General features: G+C 39.1%; 1 protein-coding gene across 1 annotated transcript in view; it reads right to left on the bottom strand.

Annotated features, from left to right (window-relative positions):
* LOC309647379 (membrane cofactor protein-like) overlaps positions 1 to 14,685 on the bottom strand; it is a 212,086-nt gene that overhangs the window by 128,381 nt on the left and 69,020 nt on the right. The window lies entirely within an intron of this gene.

Raw genomic sequence — 14,685 nt, 5'->3', positions numbered from 1 at the left:
TGCACCCCTCCTACCGTCTCACTGTGGCTTCTCCTCTGTCCTTGGACGTGGGGTATCCTCCTTGGTGAAGTCCAGTGTCTTCCTGTCGATGATTGTCCAGCAGCCAGTTGTGATTCTAGCGCTCTCGCAAGAGGGAGTGAGAGCACGTCCTTCTACTCCGCCATCTTGGTTAATCCCATCCATATACCACATTAACAAGAAAAAGGAGAAAACTCATATGATCATCTCAATATGCAGAAAACTCTTTTGACAAAATTCAATACCAATTTATGATTAAAAACTCCCAGTAAAGTGAGTATAGAGGAAACCGTACTGCTACATAGTAAAGGCCTATGTGACAAACCCACATTTAACATCATACTCAATGATGAAAACCTGAAAGCTTTTCCTCTAAGATCAGGAAAGAGACAAGGATACCTCCTCTCCTCACTTTCAGTCAATGTAGAATTGGAGGTTGTAACCACAGCAATTAAAAAAGAAAAAGAAATAAGAGGCATCCATATTGGAAAGGAAGAAGTAAACTGTTACTATTTGCAGATCACAAGATACAATAAACTGTAAGGAATCCACTAAAAACTATTAGAATTAGTAAATGAATTCAGTGAAGTTGCATGATACAAATTTAATATAAAGAAATCCACTGCATTTCTATATGCTAATTAATGAACTATCAGAAAAAGAATTTAAGAGAACAATCCCATTTACAATTGCATCAAAAAGAATGAAATACCTAGAAATAAACTTAACCAAGGGAGATGAAAGACCTGTACTCAAAAAGCTACAAGACACTGATGAAAGAAATTGAAGATGACACGAATAAATGGAAAGATATAATGTGCTCATGTATTGGAAAAATGAATATTGTTAAAATGTTCCTATTACCCAAAGCAATATACAGATTTAATACAATTCCCATGGCGTTTTTCACAGAGTGAGAACAAATAATCCTAAAATTGGTATGGAACCACAAAGGACCCCCCCAAAAACAAAACATTCTGAAAGACAAGGACAAAGCTGGAGGTATCACACTCCCTGATTGCAAACCATACTACAAAGCTATAGTCATCAAAGCAGTAGGGCACTGGCACAAAAACAGACACATTGATCAGTGGAACAGAATAGAGAGCCCACAAACAATACCACACTTATATGGTAAATTAATCTACAATAGAGAAGACAAGAATATACAATGGGGAAAATACAGCCTCTTCAATAAGTGGTGCCGGGGAAACTGGACAGCCACATGTAAAAGTGAAACTAGACAACATTTTTACAACATATTAAAAAAAAAGCTCAAAATGGATTAAAGACTTAAAGGTAAGAACTGAAATCACAAACCTCCTAGAATAAAATTCAAGCACTATGCTCTTTGACATCAGTCTTAGCAATATTTTTTTTGATATCTCCTCAGGCAAAGGCAACAGAAACAGCAGTCAACAAATGGTACTACATCAAACTAAAAAAGCTTTTATGCAGTGAAGGAAACCAGCAACAAAATGAAAAGGCAACCTACAGAATGCAAGAAGATATTTGCAAATCATATATATCCAATAAGGGCTTAATATCCGGACTATATAAAGAATGCATACAACTTAATATCAAAAGAACAAACAATCTGATTTAAAAATGGGCAGAGAACTTGAACATTCTTCCAAAGAAGATAAACAGCCAACATGAAAAAATGGTCAACATCACTAGTCATCAGGGAAATGCAAATCAAAACCACTACAAGATATACTTCACACTTGTCAGAATGGCTGTTATCAAAAAGACAAAAAATATGGTTGGTGAGAATGTGGAGAAAAAGGATACCTCATTCACTGTTGGTGGGAATGTAAATTGGTTTAGCTACTGTGGAAAATAGTATGGATGATCTTCAAAACATAAAAAATACAACTACCATATGATCCAGGAATTCTACTTATAGATATTTACTGGAAAAAACTAAGAACACTAGAAAAGATATATGCACCCTACGTTCATTGCAGCATTATTTACATTAGCCAAGATATGGAAGTGACTTAAGTGTCCATCAATAGATGAATGGATAAAGAGGAAGTGTTATGGGTACACAATGGAATATTACTCAGCCATAAAAAAATGAAATCTTGCCATTTGTGACAAATGGATGGACCTAAAAGGGATAATGCTAAGTGAAATGTTAGTCAGAGAAAGACACATACCATATGATTTCACTTATGTGTGGAATCTAAAAAACAAAACAAAACAGAAACAGACTCATAGATACAGAGAAACCTCAGGGTTGCCAGAGGGGAGAGGGTGGAGGGGATGAGCAAAATAGGTGAAGGGGATTAGGAGGTACAAACTTTCAGTAATAAAAGAAGTCACAGTGATATAATGTACAGCATAGGGAATATAGTCCATAATATTGTAATAAATTTGTATGGTGACAGATGATAACTAGACATCATGTTGATCATTTCATAATGTATATAATTTATAAATTATAAAAATAATGTATAAAATAGAATCACTATGTTGTACACCCGAAAGTAGTAACATTGTAAATTAATATACTTCAATAAAAAAATAAAAGGACAAGAGGGACTGTCTACTAGTCAACAACAAATGCAGCTAAGGGAAGGAGCCCTCAGAAGCCCAAATAAGAATATGAAGGATGAAGAAAAGTGTGGAATGACCAGAGGCTTGGGGAAATTCTTCATTGTTCAGAGAAGAATAATGAGCAAGGGAGACATATACTTCCTGTGATTGTAATGTTATTTTAAGAAGTAGCACAGACAGATTTAATTTTCTCTAATGTCTTTTAAGTTTAGTCACTAAGGAGAAGGATCTTTATACTGGAAAGAGTTTACTATCAGAGTAGGAAAGTAGGGCAATTTTGCCTGAGTTTAAGCCCACAGTTTCAGATAAATTTCCTCCTAAAGTAAAGAAAAACTAGGAGGACCACGCAGCACATGACTCCAATTTTCAAATATCTTCGAGACTACTCCGTGCAAGAAGGATTAGAGTTTTTCTTTGCAACTCTGGAAATAAATCAGGATCATGTGGAGGGAATTATGGGAAAAAATTTAATGACTCACAGATAGGTGCCTCCTTATCCCAAGTGACAACATTGCCTGAGAGGAGACAAGTAGCAGAAGGGGAACCAATCATTCAATATCTAGAAGCGAAGAATGAAAAATGATTATACTCTACACATAATAGCAGGAGGATGTTACAAATTACTAATTATGCACGGGAGACCTCAAAGAAGAAAGATCATCTCCATCTACAAATTAGTCCTTTATTTCTAAGGAGAAGCTTAAATTCTTACCTCTTTAATTTATCTTCATTCCTGGTCTCCTCACAACTTAATGCAGTATTTTCCTTACTCATCATGGGACATTTTTGTACTTGTCTTTAGGGAACTTCACAGAGTTATTTTATTTGTGTGCACTTCCATCCAGGGAATAATAAGCTCCTTGATGACAGGGAAGATACCTTATTGAAATATGTGCACTCTCCAACACCTAGCCTAAAGACTGTTAAGCTTGGGGTGCTCAAAAATATTTGTTGAAGTAAAGAGCGGTGTCTTTACCCTGAAGACTCACTAAGTGAGAGCCAGAGGAAATAGCTAACCATCTTAACACTTTAAATGTAAAAGACAGGGGTACTTATTCATTGTGTCATAAAATCATTTAGAGCAGGCCCCCAAATTTGGAACATTTCATTATATATTTTTCATGTATTAAGTATCTCAGTACTATTACTGTGAGAAATGTCACAAAAGATACTCAGCCAAGCTCTTCATGTGTTCCAATGTACTGGAGGGCTAAAGTTGATAAAGTAAAAGGTAAGGGGTATAATGCAATGTCATGTAACAGTGAGACAATTACTGGAACAGCTAAGAACTTTGCCTCTTGATTACCTAAGATGTGATCAGGGCAGTACCCTTTTGTAGCAGAGACTGCTGGAATCTCCAGTATCCAGTTTCCTCTTCTTCATTAGTAACAGGACCCTGTATTTTTAACTGGGCCACTGGCCACCTTCCTAAAGGCTTCATTTCTCAGCTTCTCTTACTGCCATGTGACCATATTCTGGCTAGAGAGATGTAAGCGGAGTGTCTGGAAAGTGTCTGTACAGGGATAAGTGTTCCCTCCCTCCATTCTTCCTCTGCTGAATGGAGTTTGGACCATGAGCTGAGATGGATTCTCTAATGGAAGGATCCCAGGTTTCTGTGGATAATGGAGCCACCGTTTGAGCCCTGGGCCAACCATGATTCTTAACCTGAGAGAGAAGTAAACTGCTATCTTGTTTAAACTCCCGTGTTTTTTTTTTTTTTCCTGTCTTTTACAGCTTAATATAATCTTAACAGATATATCAGCACTTCCTGAAACAGTGACATATAAAAATGACGGGAACAATGTGGGTATAGCAATGACAGTGAATATTTTTGTAGACACAGTGAGTCACTTTTATATTTAGGTAGTGATTGAATTTTACTTAGTATTAACTTGTTTTTTATTGGCTATCTTATAAAATGTTTTATGTATGCCAACAAATATTTAATCTTCAAAATTTCTGCAAACAAACATTTTGAGAACCACTTGAATAAGGAAAGAATAATCCCTCTACTACATGCGTGTTTCCTTCTGCCCGTCTCCTATCACACATTTAAAAGTGGCCTTAGGTGCACAGGGTCATGGGTGTCCTCTGACTTTTGACCTAATAAAGGCTGCTCTTAATGTGCTCACTGCGACTAAGCTAGAGCCTTGGAGTAAAAATGTGAAGCAAGTTCCAGCCTCTGTATGGCTATAAAAATCAGTGAATATTTTTTTAAAATTAAATTAATTAATTAATTTATTTTTGACTGCATTGGGTCTTCATTGCTGTGTGTGGGCTTTCTCTCGTTGCAGCGAGCAGGGGCTACTCTTCATTGTGGTTCGCGGGCTTCTCATTGCAGTGGCTTCTCTTGTTGCGGAGCACGGGCTCTAGGCACGCGGGCTTCAGTAGTTGTGGCTCGCAGGCTCAGTAGTTGTGGTTCACGGTCTCTAGAGCACAGGCTCAGTAGTTATGGCGCACAGGCTTAGTTGCTCCGCAGCATGTGGGATCTTCCTGGACCAGGGCTCGAGAACCCTTGTCCCCTGCATTGGCAGGTGGATTCTTAACCACTGCGCTACCAGGGAAGCCCAAAACCCGTGAATATTTTTGAATGTATTGTAAGACCCAGTAATGATTATGTTGTAATTTTTCCTGACCTGATTTCCCATCTCTGTGAAGTTCTTTTATTGGAGCCCACTTAGCTCCCCTGGACACTAGAAATTTGTGTAGCCATGAATCTGAATCTAAACTGTTGTTCAAGAGGAGTTATGAGATTCCTTTCCTTGTAAGCATCTTATACACTGTGGAGAAGCATGCTGAGGCATTGGAGAGCCCATTAAGTAATGTCAGGGATGGGAGAATCAAGGGCTAGGATGGTGTCATTTTTATCTTTTCCTTTTGTTATGTTGTTTTTTGGGGGGGGTATCATATAGTATATTTATATGAAAGGAACAATATATTTTTCTATACTATTATGAAATAAATTTATGGATTTCTAGTTTTGAACCATTTCTGGAATAGTCCTACTTGTTCACTTTGCATGATTCTTTTTATTCATTCTCTTTATTTAACATTTGATTTAAGATTTTAGCATTTATATTAGGAAATGAACCAGAAATGTATTTTCTTTTCATTTGCCATCTTTGGCAAATTTTACTTTGGGCACAATTTTATTTCTATACTCTGTAATAGTTTAAATAATATTTTTATTATTTATTTATTGAGGTTTAAAAGAAGTCATAAAACTGGGCTATTTTCTTTATTTGAAGGCACTTTTCTTTGTGGTGGTTTTATATATGCCCACAAATTCTTTGATGCATCTCCCTTCAAGTGGTGGAGCATAATTCCTCTCCTCTTAATACAGGCTGGGCTTAGTGATGTGATTCTAATGAATAAAATAAAAGCATAAGGGATAGTGAGCAACTTTGGAAACCAGGTCAGAAAAAGCACTATGAAGTCTTCCTCTGTCTTTCAGATTGCTCATTCTAGAAGAAGCCAGCTGCCCTTAGGAGAGGTCCATGAGATGAGGAACTGAAGTCTCCGGCTAATAGCCATGTGAGTGAGCCTTCTTGGAAGTTGATCCTCCAACCCTGTCAAACCTTTAGATGACTATAGTCCCAGTCAACATGAATGACACTATCAAGAGAGTGAGAAGACAACCCACTGAATGGGAGAAAATATTTGCAAATTAAATATCTGGTCAGGGTTTAATATACAGAATCTGGAAAGAACTCCTGCAACTCAGTAGCAAAAAGACAAACAGCCCAATTTAAAAATGGGCAAAAGTCTTGAATAGACATTATCCAAGGAAGTTGCAGGGCAGGAATAAAAAGGTAGACATAGAAAATGGACTTGAGGACATGGGGTGGGAGGGCGAAGCTGGGGCGAAGTGAGAGTAGCATCAACATATATACACTACAGAATGTAAAATAGTTGGCTGGTGGGAAGCAGCAGCATAGCACAGGGAAATCGGCTCAGTGCTTGGCGATGACCTAGAGGGGTGGGATAGGGAGGATGGGAGGGAGGCTCAAGAGGGAGGGGATATGGGGACATGTGTATGCATATGGCTGATTCGCTTTGTTGTGCAACAGAAACTAATACAGTACTGTGAAGCAATTATACTCCAATAAAGATCTATTTTTAAAAAAACATAAAAAGATACTAAACATCATTAGTTGTTAGGGAAATGCAAATCAGGCCCACTTCGCAGCATGTAGGATGGCTATAATAATAATTTTTTAATGGAAAATAAAATGTTGGTGAGAATGTAGAGAAAATGGAACCCTTGAACATTGATAGTGAGAATGTAAAAGCCACTGTGGAAAACAGTTTGGTGATTCCTCAAAAATTAAACATAGAATTACCATATTACCCAGCAATTCCAATCCTAACTATATATCAGAAAGGATTGAAAAAAGACTCACAGAGATGGATAAATCATCTGATTTATCTGTTTTTACATACCATCTGATAAATTGTATTTTTCCTACAAAATGACGTATTTCATGGATGTTTTCAATTTCATTAGAATACAGAGGATACACTATTTTTAAAAAGTATTGAATCTCTTCAACATCTATAGTGATATCTTCTTTCTAATTCATGGGTATTTGTAGATTTGTTATTTTGTGAAATTACAATTGGCTAAATTCTGTTTGTTTAATTGACTCTTAGATTTACTTATCGTTTCTGTTGTTTCTGTTTTCTAGTTATTAATTTCTTTTCTTTTAAGATTTATTTATTATTCATTTACTTTATTTTTGGCCGTGTCAGGTCTTAGCTGCAGCACACAGGATCTTCGTTAAGGCATGCAGGATCTTTTGTTGCGGCGCGTGGGCTCTTCTTTGTGGTGGGCTTCTCTCTAGTTGTGGCATGCGGGTTTTCTCTCTCCAGTTGTGGTGCACACAGGCTCCAGGGCACGTGGGCTCTGTAGTTTGTGGCATGCAGGCTCTCTAGTTGAGGCGTGTGAGCTCTGCAGTTGTGGCGCGTGGGTTTAGTTGCCCCGCAGTATGTGGGATCTTAGTTCCCTGACCAGAGATTTAACCATAATATTTTCTCTCAAAACACTAATTTCTATTATTTAGTATATGAAAAAGACATTTGATACCAATATGAATTTCTTCTTTTTCTTTTTTTTTTAATCTCTGGATAGTTAAAATATTTTTTAATATCTGAATTTCATAAATTTTCTCCATGCAGGGCAGGGCCTCTTATCATCAAACTTGCATTTGTTTAGTAAGCCTTAAAGATTCAAACAATGTAGTCTTTTTCTTCCTAGTCTGGGAAACTATCTTCATTATTTGCTAATTAATGCTTCACCTCTTCTTTCTTTCTTTTATTTTTCTCATATCTAGATCTGTGTACACATGTGAGTGCATGTGTGTATGTGTGTGTGTATATATAATTTACAGTTTTGTCCATGGTTAATTATGGAGAATTTAATCCGGTTTTCTCATGATCTCTTTGGGGTTTTTTTCTGGATTCAATAATCTATTGATTATTGCTGTTTTTAGACTCTCCTATGTTTTATTCATATGCAAAATTTCTTGATATCAAGTCATTATATCTTACAAATGCCTCATTGTTTTATGAATTCTATGTTACAAAAATATATGAGAGATTTCTAATATCATGTTTTGGACTTGTTATTCCCTTGTTTATTGCAGTACATTGATTTGTAGAAGAATACTGTCTCTGATTTCTCAGATTGGCCTCTTTTATTTTCAGTTGCAGTATCTTCCTTTATGTTTAGTGATGTTTTGTTTGCTCACCACAGAGAGAGATTTAGGCTTATTCAAATGGGAGGTGAGAAGGGATTGATGATGAGATTTATGGAAAGCTTTAAAATCTCCCAGGCTCAGACAAAATGAGAAGAGGCAAATATTGATTTATCTTAGTTTACACTTGCTGGATCATAGGTACAATAGCTTGGGTTGAATAGGATGGGGCTGAGGGCTAGGGACACTTATCGCAGGAAGATTTAATATAGATATCGTTTTTCCTCTGACTTTATTGTGGCAACAGCTGTAAATTAGTACACGTTCTTTAATTGCTCCCTTTAAGTTGAGGGAATGGTTTCTAGCATGTTTCCCCAGCACAGGGACAAGTCAAGGGCAAGAACTCCGTTAAGGTCCCCACACTGTGTGCACTTTAACACTTACCTTTCCTAAAGCTGCTGTAACATTTAAGATTACCCTTCTAAACCCTGCCCCAGGATCCTCTAATCAGCTATACCCCTCGATCTCAGTTAAAGTTGTTTGCATGTTTCAACCAGCATTTTTCCTTTAACTTATTTGGCAGTCTGATTCTTTTTATCCAGTGAATATCTTGCTAGGTTTCTCATATACTACCTGCAACAGGACCATGGTGCCCTCCCCTAGTTTATTATACAGGTACGGATTACTCCTTCTTTTTTATATTCCTTGGTCATATGCCTCTGCTCAAACTACCATCTCGACCCAGAAGTCCTATTGCTTACTTACTGAAGTACAGATATCTATATTCTGGTTTGCATATCTAAGACTGGGTGAAAGGTTGGCATTCCTGTTCTGAAACTCACATTCCACAGATAGTGCTCACAACTCACCTGTCATTACAAGAATTTTTAACTGTTAATCTGAGCTGGGCATCTGTGTTTATTTGCACCATGCCAGTGAAGAGTTCTGGAGGTTTTGCACATGATTTTCCTACAGAAAAGCAGCAGAATTCGGGATGAGGTGTACAGTTCAATTTTTTTTTAGGCTGTGTTGGGTCTTCGTTTCTGTGCGAGGGCTTTCTCTAGTTGTGGCAAGTGGGGGCCACTCTTCATTGCGGTGTGCAGGCCTCTCACTATCGTGGCCTCTCTTGTTGCGCAGCACAGGCTCCAGACGCGCAGGCTCAGTAGTTGTGGCGCACGGGCCCAGTTGCTCCGCGGCATGTGGGATCTTCCCAGACCAGCGCTCGAACCTGTGTCCCCTGCATTAGCAGGCAGATTCTCAACCACTACGCCACCAGGGAAGCCTACATTTGTTTTTAAGATTCAGACTGGAGTGTAGCATACTGAATGGCCTGTATACTTCTGATTGCTCCACAGAATTGACCACTTTGAGGAAACTCCATACAACCTCAGAATCAAGCAGATACAGAGCACCGCTTTGAAAAAGGTTACCCTGCATCTTACAACAAAGGTCATTCATAGCTAAAGAATTGTTTTCTCATCCCACGGGCTGCAGAGCCTAGTGCTGCTGTCAGGATCTCTCAGGCGTCCAGCACAGCTACTGCAGGGCAGTTCATCCCCAGCGTCTTCCCCTCCCACAGCCGTGCAGTGGATACCACAGAGGCACCAGGATGCTGGAGAACAAAGCAAGTATTGAAGCACCGGCTCCTTGCAGAACCAGGTGTGCTCTCATCTCCACCCAAGTTTAACATGTACAGTCAGTAATACCCCCCCATCTATGCAGAAATATTGCCTAGGACTACCCTCACCCTCAATCTTGCTCATAATTAAGTTCAAGAACAGAATGAGATGATAGTCCAGCTACAGAACAGGAGGCAGTGGGCAGAAGAGTAGGAGCACAGACTTCGGAGTCAGACCTGGAATCGACACCATTCACTAGTCATGGGACTGTGGACAAGTTTTTGAACCACACTGAGGATCAGTTTCTTCTCCTGCAAAAAAGGGAATAATACCTACTTCGAAAGACTGTTGTGAGAATCAAGAGCACAACATGGTGTTCAAATTTTATTTCCTTCTTTTCCCTAGAGCAGCACATGATGTTATTTCCAGGAGGCATAAAAATATAAAGCTTTATCTAGAGTCCTGAAGAATTGGTAGGGAGCCTGAGAGATAGAGATTTTATGTCTCTTCTTTTTCTTGGTTATGGTATCAGAGGAAATACAGACATATTTTCTTAGCTTCAAACAACCAAAAGAGATGGTGCAATTAGGATATGGGAAATTTAATTTGAACACCATTTGCAAACCTAATTTTCAGGCAAAATTTGAAAACAACACAACACAAAACTCCATTCTTTTATTAGAGGATTACCTACTTAATACAATTATAGGACACTAATTTTTTGTGTCACAGTAGAGAATAAAACTGGCAATTAATGGGGTCATATTTGAATTTCCTGACCACTCACCTATGGCTGGGAAGGAGGAGCCCATGATCTTCCTGACTAGGGCACATGGAAGAGTTGCCCTGGCTCAGGTGAAACCCACCTTTGTGTAGTGGCTAGAGCCTCACAGGCAGAAAGAGTGCTTGTTTCCTGATGATGTGAGATAATATCGGAAAATGCTTTGCACACTGTGAAATAGTTTACAAAGCAGGGCAATACTAATGTAAATATTAACCCAGTTTAGTAACAGCTTTGGCTATTTTATTTTGTCATATATATAATAATAGGTAGGGACTGGTTATGGAATTAAATAACCTAGAAATCATGAGTTGTGAATTGCAATTGTCCATGTAATTTATCAACTTTGACTTTCATGTTCTTTGAGCATCACTTTGTAACTCTTCTCTGTGCCTTTCTAATGGATCCATATATTATGTCCCATCACAAGTGGAACTGCAAGAAGACACCTCTGCTCGGGGCAGAGGCTGGGTCTTCCGATCGCATCTCCCTTCTTTCTTCAGTGAGATCCTCTTCTTCTGGAAGCTGGTTTCACATAGTGGCTTAGATTTTTCCATCTTTGTATCTAGCACCATTTGAAATCAGTGTTTTAGGAGTAAGAATTGCAGCACAGCAAAAGGCCAACTGCAGAGGAGCTGCTGTTGGTGGGATCAGCTCCCCTCCTCCTGCCACCTGAGCCGGTTCAAGAAAGGAAGAACTTGAGAAGCAAAGTACACTCTTGAGTGTGTTGGGCTGCGGAGGAGGACAGGGCGGGGATGGGGTTGTGTTCAAAAGAAACTCAGAGGCTTGAGCAGAGCCAGAGGTTGTGATAGTCTTTCTGTTGACAGGGAGCGGCAGCCACCAGCAGTAGCCTGTTGGTAGGGCCTTTGAGCACATGCTTGGGCAATGCTGGGTTGGGTACTTGACTGCAATAGGCAAGGGGAGGGCTGTGTCCCAGGAGGACTATCTCATCACTTCAGCACTGTCCACCTGCACATAGATGCCATGGAACATTCAGCTGCAGTTGCCGAGCAGCTGAAATCAGACTTGCCACCTGCAGTGTCAAGGTGCCGGACCCCAACCAGCACCACTGGACCCATCTCTTACACAGGCTGACCGATTTCTCCTGGTGTTCAGAGTCTGTTTTTGTCTAGCACCATTTGAAATCGGTTATGATGTAGGGGGAAAAGCAGCAGCCTCGAGGCCTCATGCCAAGTCTGGTCAGCAACAGCCTGTGGCTTCCTGGAAGATGGATGGGCAGAGAGAGGGGGAGGAAGGTTACATTTTGTCCGACTAACTTCTTTAACTACAATACTTTATGCAGAAGTAATAGATCAGTTAATGGATTTTTAAAAACAAATCACTAAAATTTATCTGATGTCCTCAGTTTGCTGAAATATGGTAGTTCTATAAACTCTATAAATTGGTTGCTGTTGAATTATCTTTCTGTTCATGTGTCCCGACCTTAGTAAATGTTTTACTATATTCAATTTATCATATCTTTGTTTTCTATCCTTTATTTTTCATTCCTAATTGTATGATGATGAGAAGTGAGGTCTTGAAAAGTTAATTTGCTGTGCAGATCTTGCTTACTTCATAAAGAATTTGAAGTCTGTTACAGCAGATAGATATTAAAAATGTAGCCTATGAAGACAAGAATGAAATTCTATGAGCCAAGAAATAAAATGAGAAAAAAGATTGCAGAAGAGAGACATGTTGCAGACCTGGGCTAAAGGATGCTACTTATTGAATGGGAAACTGATCTCGGTTCCCAGTGGGCTGCAGCCCTGGAGCCTCTGCAGTCAGTGTTCCCTCAGAAACACTGGCATAACTGAGCCTGTACTCACATGTCCCTTAGAGGGAGGAGCACTGATGAATTCAGCTGCATTATAAGAGATTCAGGAGTATTGCTACTTTTGGTTCTTCGTTTCTATCAACCTTTGTAGACAGAGTGAACCAGTTCTGTAAAGGTATTCAGAGATGAGCCACATTTGATTTCACAGGGGATTAAACTTGGGGACTCTTTAGGTAGGAGGGCTGTGTCCCCTTGATTGACCTTTTGGCACAGGAGATGCAACGTCAGCTCTGACCTACTTGCAGGACTTTTATTTCATGCCAGTGGTTCTCCATAAGTGGTGGCATCTCAACCACCTGGGAAGCCTTTCTAAGTCCACCTCCTGCCCGTCCTCCCCCAGCTGGCTGCCCTGCCCAATCGGGTGGAGGTGGGACAGATGAAGCATCTGTTGGGAAAACTTCCAGGTGAATGGAATGCACCCTTTCACTGCAGCTGCAGTGATGTTTCAGGCTGTTGACTGGAGAATTCATGTTTTAATCCCCAGGATGCGGTGGCGGGACCAGTTAAGACTCTGAATTGTTTTATTCACCTTTCTGCTGAGGTAGCTACAAAAGACCTATGGGCATAACAGCTTTGGGTCAACTGTAACAAACTGAACAACTTTTGATTCACCTACTGTGTCCCTAGCTCCAGCCAATGTATTCCAAATAAAGCAAGTAACTCATGGATTCTGCCAGCAGGTTGCTGTGATTCCAGTCCCCAAATAAGAAGGTGCCAGATGATCGAGTTTAACATGAAAGCACAAAAACAATGACTTGGGATATCTTTTCCATAAAAGTAGTTTCTGGTGCTCCCATGAATGCTTGATTTTAAACAGTGCTCATGGATGTGTCATGAGAAGCAAAATGCATGTCCCCTACTTGTAACTGAAGGGCCACTCAGCAGGATTAATTTTCTTTATGCATCTGGAGGTTGACAGCTCTTAACCAAAAATTAGCATTCCAAGGTGGTTTTTGCTAATAAATTGCTAAGCAGAGTGTTTCTTTTGGAGACATCTTGAGTCTGGTTTTCGAGACCATGCTTTCCACTTAGGCAGAGAAGGCTTTGTCAGGCATGGGTCCTGCTTCCCTAAGTTTTACCACCTATTTACCACCCCATACAGATTTTCTCCGGCTAGCAAGTGAAGAATCAGGGTGGGTAGCTTTCTTAATGTGATCCATACTTAAAGCAATTTGGTCACCTTTTGCTTGTATGTAAGTCAGAGGGAAGGAAAATAGTTTATTGACTGCAGACCCCTATATCATGCTTCTCCCATTTGTATGCCATAAAGGACAGAGGTTAGCCGTTTTTAAAAAGTTAATTTCCTAGAAGGTAAGTAGAAAAGTGTTAGTTAATTAAAATATAATTGAAAATGACTTCTAGATATCACAGCAATGACTGAAACGTCTGAGGAATGACAACGTTTGAACAACTAAGAAAGGGGCTGTCAAATGCCCGAACAGTCCACAGGAGGGCAGCAGTGCTAAGATTATAAAGGCTGACCACTTCATTCCAGGGTAACCTTTTCCAGATGAGCCTGGAAATGATGAAAGCAATGCAGCTTACACATCTTTGTGTAAAGATCAATTTTGTATCATTTCTGGAAGTCAGTAGACTCTTTATGTTAAATGTTGCCCGTGAGTACAAATATGCAAGTCTTAAAAAATATGCATAAAAGTTCATTTTTCGTTAAAATGCTAGCTGTCAGGCACTACTGACTTTTAGAATGCAGCACCAGAGTTGCTATTTTCCTTAAACCCTAGAATGTACTTTAACAATGAAAATTCAACTTCCTGCCTATCTCAGGTCTCTTTAGCATTCTTGCAGAAGACTTTGATTTTCACCTTAAAATCTCTCCCTGTATATTTTATGACAATTTAAAAAATACAGTAGTCTCAAGTTATAGGCAGATGACATTTGACAAAATGTTTTCTTTCTTTATAGGCAACCTTAACTTTCACTCAGTGATGGTATTACAAAGATTGTTTCTTTTTCTTTTTTTTTTTAAACTACAGATAGCTTCCTTTGCTTAGCCAGGCAACAAGATTTTAATTCAAGTCTTAGTCATTTTCTGACTTCTTTAATAGGCTGAATTACAAAACCACAATTTTCTCTTGTAAAAATAAGCACTTGTCTTTATAAGTTCACATGTAGAAGTGTACTCTCAGGCTTGAGAACCACTAATTCAGAGGT

This window comes from Balaenoptera physalus (assembly GCF_965194825.1).
Source record: "Balaenoptera physalus genome assembly, chromosome: 1".
In the NCBI taxonomy this organism is placed as follows: Eukaryota; Metazoa; Chordata; class Mammalia; order Artiodactyla; family Balaenopteridae; genus Balaenoptera; species Balaenoptera physalus.
This window is presented reverse-complemented; position numbering and strand designations above follow the sequence as displayed.